Source organism: Artemia franciscana, chromosome 11 (genome assembly GCF_032884065.1).
Source record: "Artemia franciscana chromosome 11, ASM3288406v1, whole genome shotgun sequence".
Classification (NCBI taxonomy): domain Eukaryota; kingdom Metazoa; phylum Arthropoda; class Branchiopoda; order Anostraca; family Artemiidae; genus Artemia; species Artemia franciscana.
Window position 1 is genome coordinate 15,705,069 of NC_088873.1, and position 7,944 is coordinate 15,713,012.

The 7,944-nt window shown below is 34.8% G+C and overlaps 1 long non-coding RNA gene across 1 annotated transcript in view; it reads right to left on the reverse strand.

Annotated features, from left to right (window-relative positions):
• Window positions 1–7,468, reverse strand: part of LOC136032876 (uncharacterized) — a 30,730-nt gene extending 23,262 nt beyond the window's left edge. The window contains exon 1 of the long non-coding RNA XR_010618800.1: window positions 7,393–7,468. This is a non-coding gene — a long non-coding RNA (uncharacterized LOC136032876). The remainder of the gene's footprint in view (window positions 1–7,392) is intronic.
• Between the last annotated feature and the right edge of the window lie 476 nt (window positions 7,469–7,944).

Sequence of the window (7,944 nt, forward strand, 5' to 3'; positions counted from 1 at the left end):
GGATATGGATTTAAAACGGACACTGACACTAGCAATATACTTAGAGATGCGACGAGTAAAGATTTACACTTGGTTGGGAAAAAAATTATCAGATACTAGCTTTTGGTGTGGCACTTCGCGCCACACCAACACCAAGTTGGTGGGGGCACTTCGCACCCCCCAAAGCCCCCCCCCCCCGCGCGCGTAAGTCGTTACGCGCCATATTAGTTACACGTCACTGTAGTTGTGTCCCTGTGTCCCACCTTTGAATATACATAGGTATATAAATTATATATGTTTTTAACTACGTAAAACTTGCGAATATACAACATTCTTCGCTGTCCCATTGTCTGTGCATATACAAAGCCTTATATACTTATAATGACGTCATATGCAAACCCTCTTTTTACAAATAGACAAACATCCATACATACAACTTATTTTTAGCGCCACCCCATCACCTAGTTGGTGGGGGCGCTTCGCGCCCCCCCAAGCACCCCCCCCGCGCGCGCGTAAGTCGTTACGATGTTTTTAACTACGTAAAACTTGCGAACATACAACATTCTTCGATGTCCCATTGTCTGTGCACATAAATAGATAGTCAGGTTTACCGACTCTTGAACATGCAACATAAAATTGTCCATGGGAAAAACAATCCGTATTCAGATCTATATCTCATTATTCTAATGATTGCCCTTGAGCTTTGTTGACGGTGATTGCTAATCGAACATTCCCTGTGTCCCCGTCGTCATTTATATATCCCCCTGTACCCCCGGCATCCCCCTTGTAGTTGTGTCCCTGTGCCCCGGTCGTCATTTATATTCCCAGTATCCCGGTCGTCATTTGTGTCCCAGTCTGTAATTTCTCTTTGAGTGTCCCAGTTGTCATTTATATTCCTTGTGTCCGGTGTCCCGGTCGTCATTTGTGTCCCGGTGTCCCGGTCTGTAATTTATCTTTGAGTGTCCCGGTTGTCATTTATATCTCCCGGTCGTTATTTGTGTCCCAGTTTGTAATTTCTCTTTGAGTGTCCCGGTCGTCATTTATATTCCCTGTGTCCTGGTTTTTAGTTTTCTTTTTCTCCTTTATTTTTCAGTTTTTTCCTTTTTTAGTTTTTTTTTTTCTTTTTCAGTTTTTAGTTTTTTTATTTTTTTTATTAGTTTTTGTTTTTTTTTCTTTTTAGTTTTTTTTTGTAGTTTTTAACTTTTGATAGTTTTTTTAGTTTTTTTTTCTTGTTTAGTTTTTTACCTTTTTCTAGTTTTTTAGCTTTTTTAGTTTTTTTTTAGTATTTTCTTTGTAGTTTTTTTTGTAGTTTTTACCTTTTTTAGCTTTTTTTCTTCTTTTGTATTAATGCTAAAGCCAAGATTCGAACCTGGAACCTCTCGGACCTGGAACATAACGCTTTACCAACTCAGCTACTTCGGCTTGAATACATTCGTTTTTGAATTAGTATATGATGTGTCCCGGTCGTCATTTATATTCCCTGTGTCCCGGTCGTCATTTGTGTCCCGGTGTCCCGGTCTGTAATTTCGTCAGTCGACAAACATGACGTCAGACGACAAACAACTTCATGACGACATACAGCTCATCCTTATAATGACGTCAGTCGACAAACATGACGTCAGTCGACAGACACACAAACAACTTATTTTTATACATATAGATAGATAGATAGATAGATAGATATACATATGCACTATAAATTAACTACGTAAAACTTGCGAATATACAACATTATTCGCTGTCCCATTGTCTGTGCATATAAATAGATTGTCAGGTTTACCGACCCTCGAACAAGCAACATACAATTGTCCACAAGAAAAACAATCTGTATAAAGATCTATAACGCATTTTTCTAATGATTACCCTTGAGCTTTGTTGATGGTGATTGCAAATGCTAATTGAATTGGGAATTGCAATCTTTTAAATTGAAAAGGCAGATCTGTTGGAATCATGGGAATGTGAGGAATAAGAACAGCCTCATCCTCAAAAGGCCCTGTCAAGATTGTTGCCACCTGCCTATGGGCAAGGACTCAAGAAATATTGATTCTGTGCTATACCAAGGTGTTTTGAAAAAGAGAGGTCCTTAAAAACTCAAGTTCCTACTTCGAATTTAATCTGGCGTCTGTTCAAAAGACAATTGTCTATTCAATGGATGCTGAATAAAAAAACACCCTGGAAGCACATGGAATTCTTGCAGACTATTTGTGTGCACACTTTTTCGTTTAATCTTTAAAACCTTAATCTTTAAAACTTGATTTCTAAGCAGGAAAACAGAAAAACTTAAGCACACAAGAAAAGAAAAGCTTCAACATTGCAGTTGACGCAATTAAGATTTGGCTCAAATTAATTCAAAGCAATGGAACGCCGCCATCTGGGCAAGGGGCAGCGCGCAGGTGGCGTTACAACATTTTGGCGGCAGTCGATTGGACCTAATTTTTCAGAATCAACCCCTCCCCCAACTCCTTCAAAGAGAGCGGATCCGTTCCGATTATGTCAATCACGTATCTAGGACTTGTGCTTGTTTTTCCCACCAAGTTTCATCCCGATCCCTCAACTCTGAGCATTTTCCAAGACTTTAGGTTCCCCCCTCAATTCCCCCAATGTCACCGGATCCAGTCAAGATTTGAAATAAAAGCTCTGAGACACGATATTCTTCCAAACTTCAAATTTCATCAAGATCCGATCACTCCTTTGCAAGTTAAAAATACCTTATTTTTTCTAATTTTCAGAATTACCCCCCCCCCCAACTCCCCCAAACAGAGCAGATCCGGTTATGTCAGTCACGTATCTAGGACTTCTACTTATTTCCCCCACCAAGTTTCGTCCTGGTCCCTCCATTCTAACCATTTTCCAAGATTTTACATCCCCCCCCAACTCCCCCCAATTTCAGCGGATCTGGTGGGGATTTAAATTAAGAGCTCTGAGATACGATATCCTTCCAAACATAAAATTTAATTAAGATCCCATCACCCATTCGTAGGTTAACAATACTTCATTTTTTCTATTTTTTCTGTATTAACTGACCCCCCACTCCCCCCCCAGACGGTCAAATCGCGAAAACGACTATTTCTAATTTAATCTGGTCTGGTTCCTGATACGCCTGCCAAATTTCATTGTCCTAGCTTACCTGGAAGTGCCTAAGTAGCAAAACCAGGACCGACACACTGACAGACAAACAGACCAACAGAATTTGCAATTGCTATATGTCACTTGATAGATACCAAGTGCCATAACAACAAGAGCTAAGAGCTCATGTGGCACTTGTGACGTGGTCGAAAGAGCCAAGGGTTCATATGGTATGAGCTTACCTGGAAGTGCCTAAAGTAGCAAAACCAGGACAGACAGACCAACAGACCAGCAGAATTTGTGATTGCTATAATAAAAACTTGCATTCTAATAATGTCCAACCACAGGAATGGATACAGATACAATATTAAATTTAGTAAAAATAACTAATAAATATAGAACCTACTTCAAGTTTAGAACTAATCATTTTTTAATCATTCAATAGGCTTAGTGATGGGAGGAACTTTGAGTCCACTTTTAGCAAATCTTTATGTAAATTACATAGAAATATTAACCATAATTTATTTAATGTGATAATATCAAATAAAATTTAAGGAAATATATATAGATTATATTGGAATTATTTGGAATTGTGGGAAATCAGATAGTCAAGACTTCTTGGAAAATTTGAATCACTGAGGCTGAAAGTATCTATACAATAGAAAAAGGAACAGAGATAATATATAAGTTACTATTTTCATATATTTGGATTAATTGAGACAATAAAAAATTAGTTTTCAACATATCATAAACCAAGGAACAAAACCTATTCCTCATCTTTTATGTCTAATCATCCTATTTAACTTGAAACAGAAACAATTGTCTTTTTACTTGACAAGACACTGAAATCAGCATCATCAAAATAGATAAATAATTAACTCATCTTCATTAAAGACAATATTTTATTTGGGAATGGGTATTCTGAAAAGATAATTTCTCAAACTACAGAAAAAAGGTTAAATGAATCCAGTCTAATAGAAGATGACTCATATTATATAAGAACTACACATCTTTTACCATTTGTTCCTATTTCACCCCCAAAATTACCCTTCTTTCTGTGAAACATTTCACGTGGGGAGAAAAACGAAAATTTAGATAATAAACTAAAGCAGCATAAAAATGCCATACATTTTTCTTTAAAATGTAATAAAAAAAAACTAGAAACTTTTGATTCAGCCATCATGGAACATTTGTTTGATGTTCTGCATCATAGCATAGTGTTTGATTAAACAAAAATGATTTATATTTGTGTTTGGATTTTACAAAATTTCAGGGAAATATTAGAATTTTAAGAAATTATCTACAAGGGAATTAATATCAATAGAACTGAAGGGAAATAGAGACTGAATCCTATTTATAATAGTTTGGTCAAAAGATAAGTCAAAACCTCAAACAATTCAACAAGGACATTCCACATAATCAGCCCAAAACAAGTTTGAGCTTTATAAATACATATGGAAATGAAATGAACTATGGAAATATTCAATGTGGTTATGCTAGATTAGCAAACCTAAGGATTTGCGCCATTGATCAAGTTTCCTTGGTCTACATTTAATTATAATTGTTTTAATTGTAATTTGAAATTTATTGAAAAATCTTTACTCAAAGCATGTTTTTATTTTTAATATCATCAACAAGAAATATCCCCATCATAACCAAGATTACTGAGAAGAACCAATGAATGTGAATTGGCAGTTTAACAACTACTGATATTCATTCCTGAATATCTTAATAGCTCAGGGTTTATTAATTTTTGAAAGAGAAAATGTTTGAAATGTATTTTTTTTTAGTCTTTAGAAGGTCTTTAGAAGGCACAGGGGGTGCTAGCCCTGCTCCTTTTTTATGGTGGTCTCTCCTGGTTTTGAGTTTGACTTGGTTATTTATTTTAATTTTTCTGTTCATTTAATTATTGATGGTAAATTATGGTAGATTTATGCTTGGAAAAATATTTGACTTCATTTCTGCTTATCTTTGGTTTAAAGTAGATTTTAATTTTTCTTTGAAAAACTTCTTTTGTTGAAAAAGTTTACTTTTAGATTAATTAAAAGAAATATCAGCTGCTAGTCACATGGAAACTTCCTGAGCCTATACAAAGCATTTGTGATATATTCTAAACTTTGGAGCCTGCTATGCAGAGTCTCTTTTATAAAACTGACGAACAACTGGTTTAAGGTGTAGAGTGGAAGAACACCAAATGTATTTCAGGTTTTGGTGAAAAACCCTACAGTTATAGGCTATATACCTTAAAGCTGCAATTGTTGACTTTCTACCACAGGTGTAGCAATACTCTACTAACATACAAGTATGTCAGCCAACTCAAAAATGAGCTGCTTGTGCAGCTTAATAATCAAAGACAAAACATGAAGTCAATCAAAGAAGCTTCACTAGCCCTAAGTCAATCACAGAATCACATCGGTTTTTTTCTAGCAAAAGAGTGGTAAATCATTAGAATAGTTTATGCAAAGATGTCATTTCTTCAATGTCATCTGTGGTTTTAAAAAGAAGACTCAACAATGAATGATATGCCATATATGAAGTGGATAGCCAAATACTATATATATATATATATATATATATATATATATATATATATATATATATATATAAAAAAATAGCTAGCAAGAAAAAATTACCATTTATAGCTGATTCAGAAATGGTAATTATTTGCATCAGTCTTCTTAGTGAGGAAAACAAAAATGACACCACAGCAAAACTCATGTCATTTTTTAAAGGTCTCTAGCCCTTTTTGAAAACTCTGCAAATTTGTTTTTGAAATGAAATTTTACTATTAAGACTAAGAAAGATGATAATTACCATTCCTTAATAAGCTAAAAATGGCAACTTTTCTCACTAGCCAGTTTTTTTTTTTCAAAGAAACATGTTTTTAAACTTTTAGTTACTATGGGATGTTTTGAGCCCTTTAATGGCTCATAATCTAATTTCCCTAGAAGCAACTACAGAATTATTAAGGAGCATAAAAAAGCATCAAATGATATATTCCCTTTTATCCTACCTAAATTATGTTGTGAAGTGCAAACTTACTGGCAAAAATCAAACCAAACTCAAGTGCTGGGTAGGCCTATGCAATTGATATGCATATATTTTGAAGTACATTAGGGTAACAGATGCCAAACATTCTTCTGATGGTACCAAGATACCTCATTAAACATATCACAGTTCATTTATTGACTTACCAATAAAGTGAATATACCACTTGATGCCTTTTTATGCTCTTTGCAAATATAATACTTGCTTCTATTACAAATTCAAATTTAAGCACTTTTTGAGCTCTTAAAAATGACAAATTTTCAATTAAAGTATGAGTTATCAATCATTTTTGAGAAAATAATACCACATTTTCTCACTACTGTTTTCTTGGTTGTTTTCAACAAAATATTTTCCCAGCGCCAATATTAGTTATAGTTAGGTTAGGTCAAAGAGTGCTTAAATTTGAATTTGCAGTAAAAGCAATTATTATATTTGTAAAGAGCATAAAAAGGACATTGAGAGGCAGCATAGTTTCTATACTATAGCACTTAGAAATGCTAATTCTAGAAGTGTATCCATTTCTGGTTGATGCTCCTCCTCCATGGGGCAAACTAAAAACATGTAAAGTGGACAGGGTTTTGAAGCCAAGGGAAAAGTTGGGGTTGTACAATATGAATGAAATTGTATTTTAAATACTGTTTCCAGTTATCACTGGTAATTTCTGCATAGTAGGAAGTCAAAAGATAATTAAAAACTCACATATCTATTAATATTAATATCCAAGATTGTTCTCTTTCACTTTTGTGCAATTTTGCTTACAGTGAACATTACCTATAGAGTAAATCATATTAGCCCATGAGCCCTTTGGGCAGTGGGGCAAGGTCTGTATCATATATTTAATAAATAAATATAGAATACAGACCTCACCATGCTGCCTGTAGGGCTCATGGACTAATAGCCTATATTTTGTTCTATACATAATGTTACCTGTAAGCAAGCCCACTTTACACATTTTTCGTTTGCTCTGCGGAGGAGGAGGGTCAACCAGATGTGGATGCACTGCTCTAATAATGACAAAGAAACAATATACAATCATCAGAATCTTGCTATATGCAGTAATACACAATTTAGAGCACTGGGAACGAAAGTAAACATTTACAATCCTGACTAAACTAGGTGTACCCTACCTTCTTTAAAATATTGACACTTAGACAGAAGTTTTTGGGAAAATGAGCCTAATTGTCCACCCTATTTATTTCAGTTCAGTAGCTTTAAACTGGATATACTAAATTGAATTAGCTAGACTAACAGTAGGCATATGTTAGATAGGACTAGCAATCATAACAAAGAAAATGCAACCTTTGGAGAACCGCCTAGTTTCACCAGGGCCTATTTGAGATTGAACTGCCTCTTTTTTAGTGAAGTAGAAGAAGAATTTTTAACAGCAATGCCAAACGTGCAGTTAGCGAAGCCGGATATTCCAAATTCAATTCCTAATTAGCCCTTCAATTAATCTATGAATTTTGTGTGTTATTATTTTAGTAGCTGTTATTTTTAAAAGATAGTGTCATTTAAGTGCTTTATTTTGATGTTAGAACAAACCCTAAAGCTATGGATCTTTATTAGACGAAACTATGTGACTTCATCTCTGTCTTGGTGGCTTGAAAATGGGGGGGTTGGAGGGGCAAAATACAAGACAGCTCCAAAGATGGATGTGAATTTATGTACTTATAGAAAAAGCCAATGATGCTAGATTAAACCTTTCACTAACAGACTGAAGAGACTGATGGGAACAATGAACTTTCCTCACTAACCTCTTATGGATCTTTTGAAATTGTGCCAACAAACGTTATGGAGAGATTTTCACCCGATCAAGGTGTGTTTTCCGAAAGAGATCTACAAAGAAGTGGA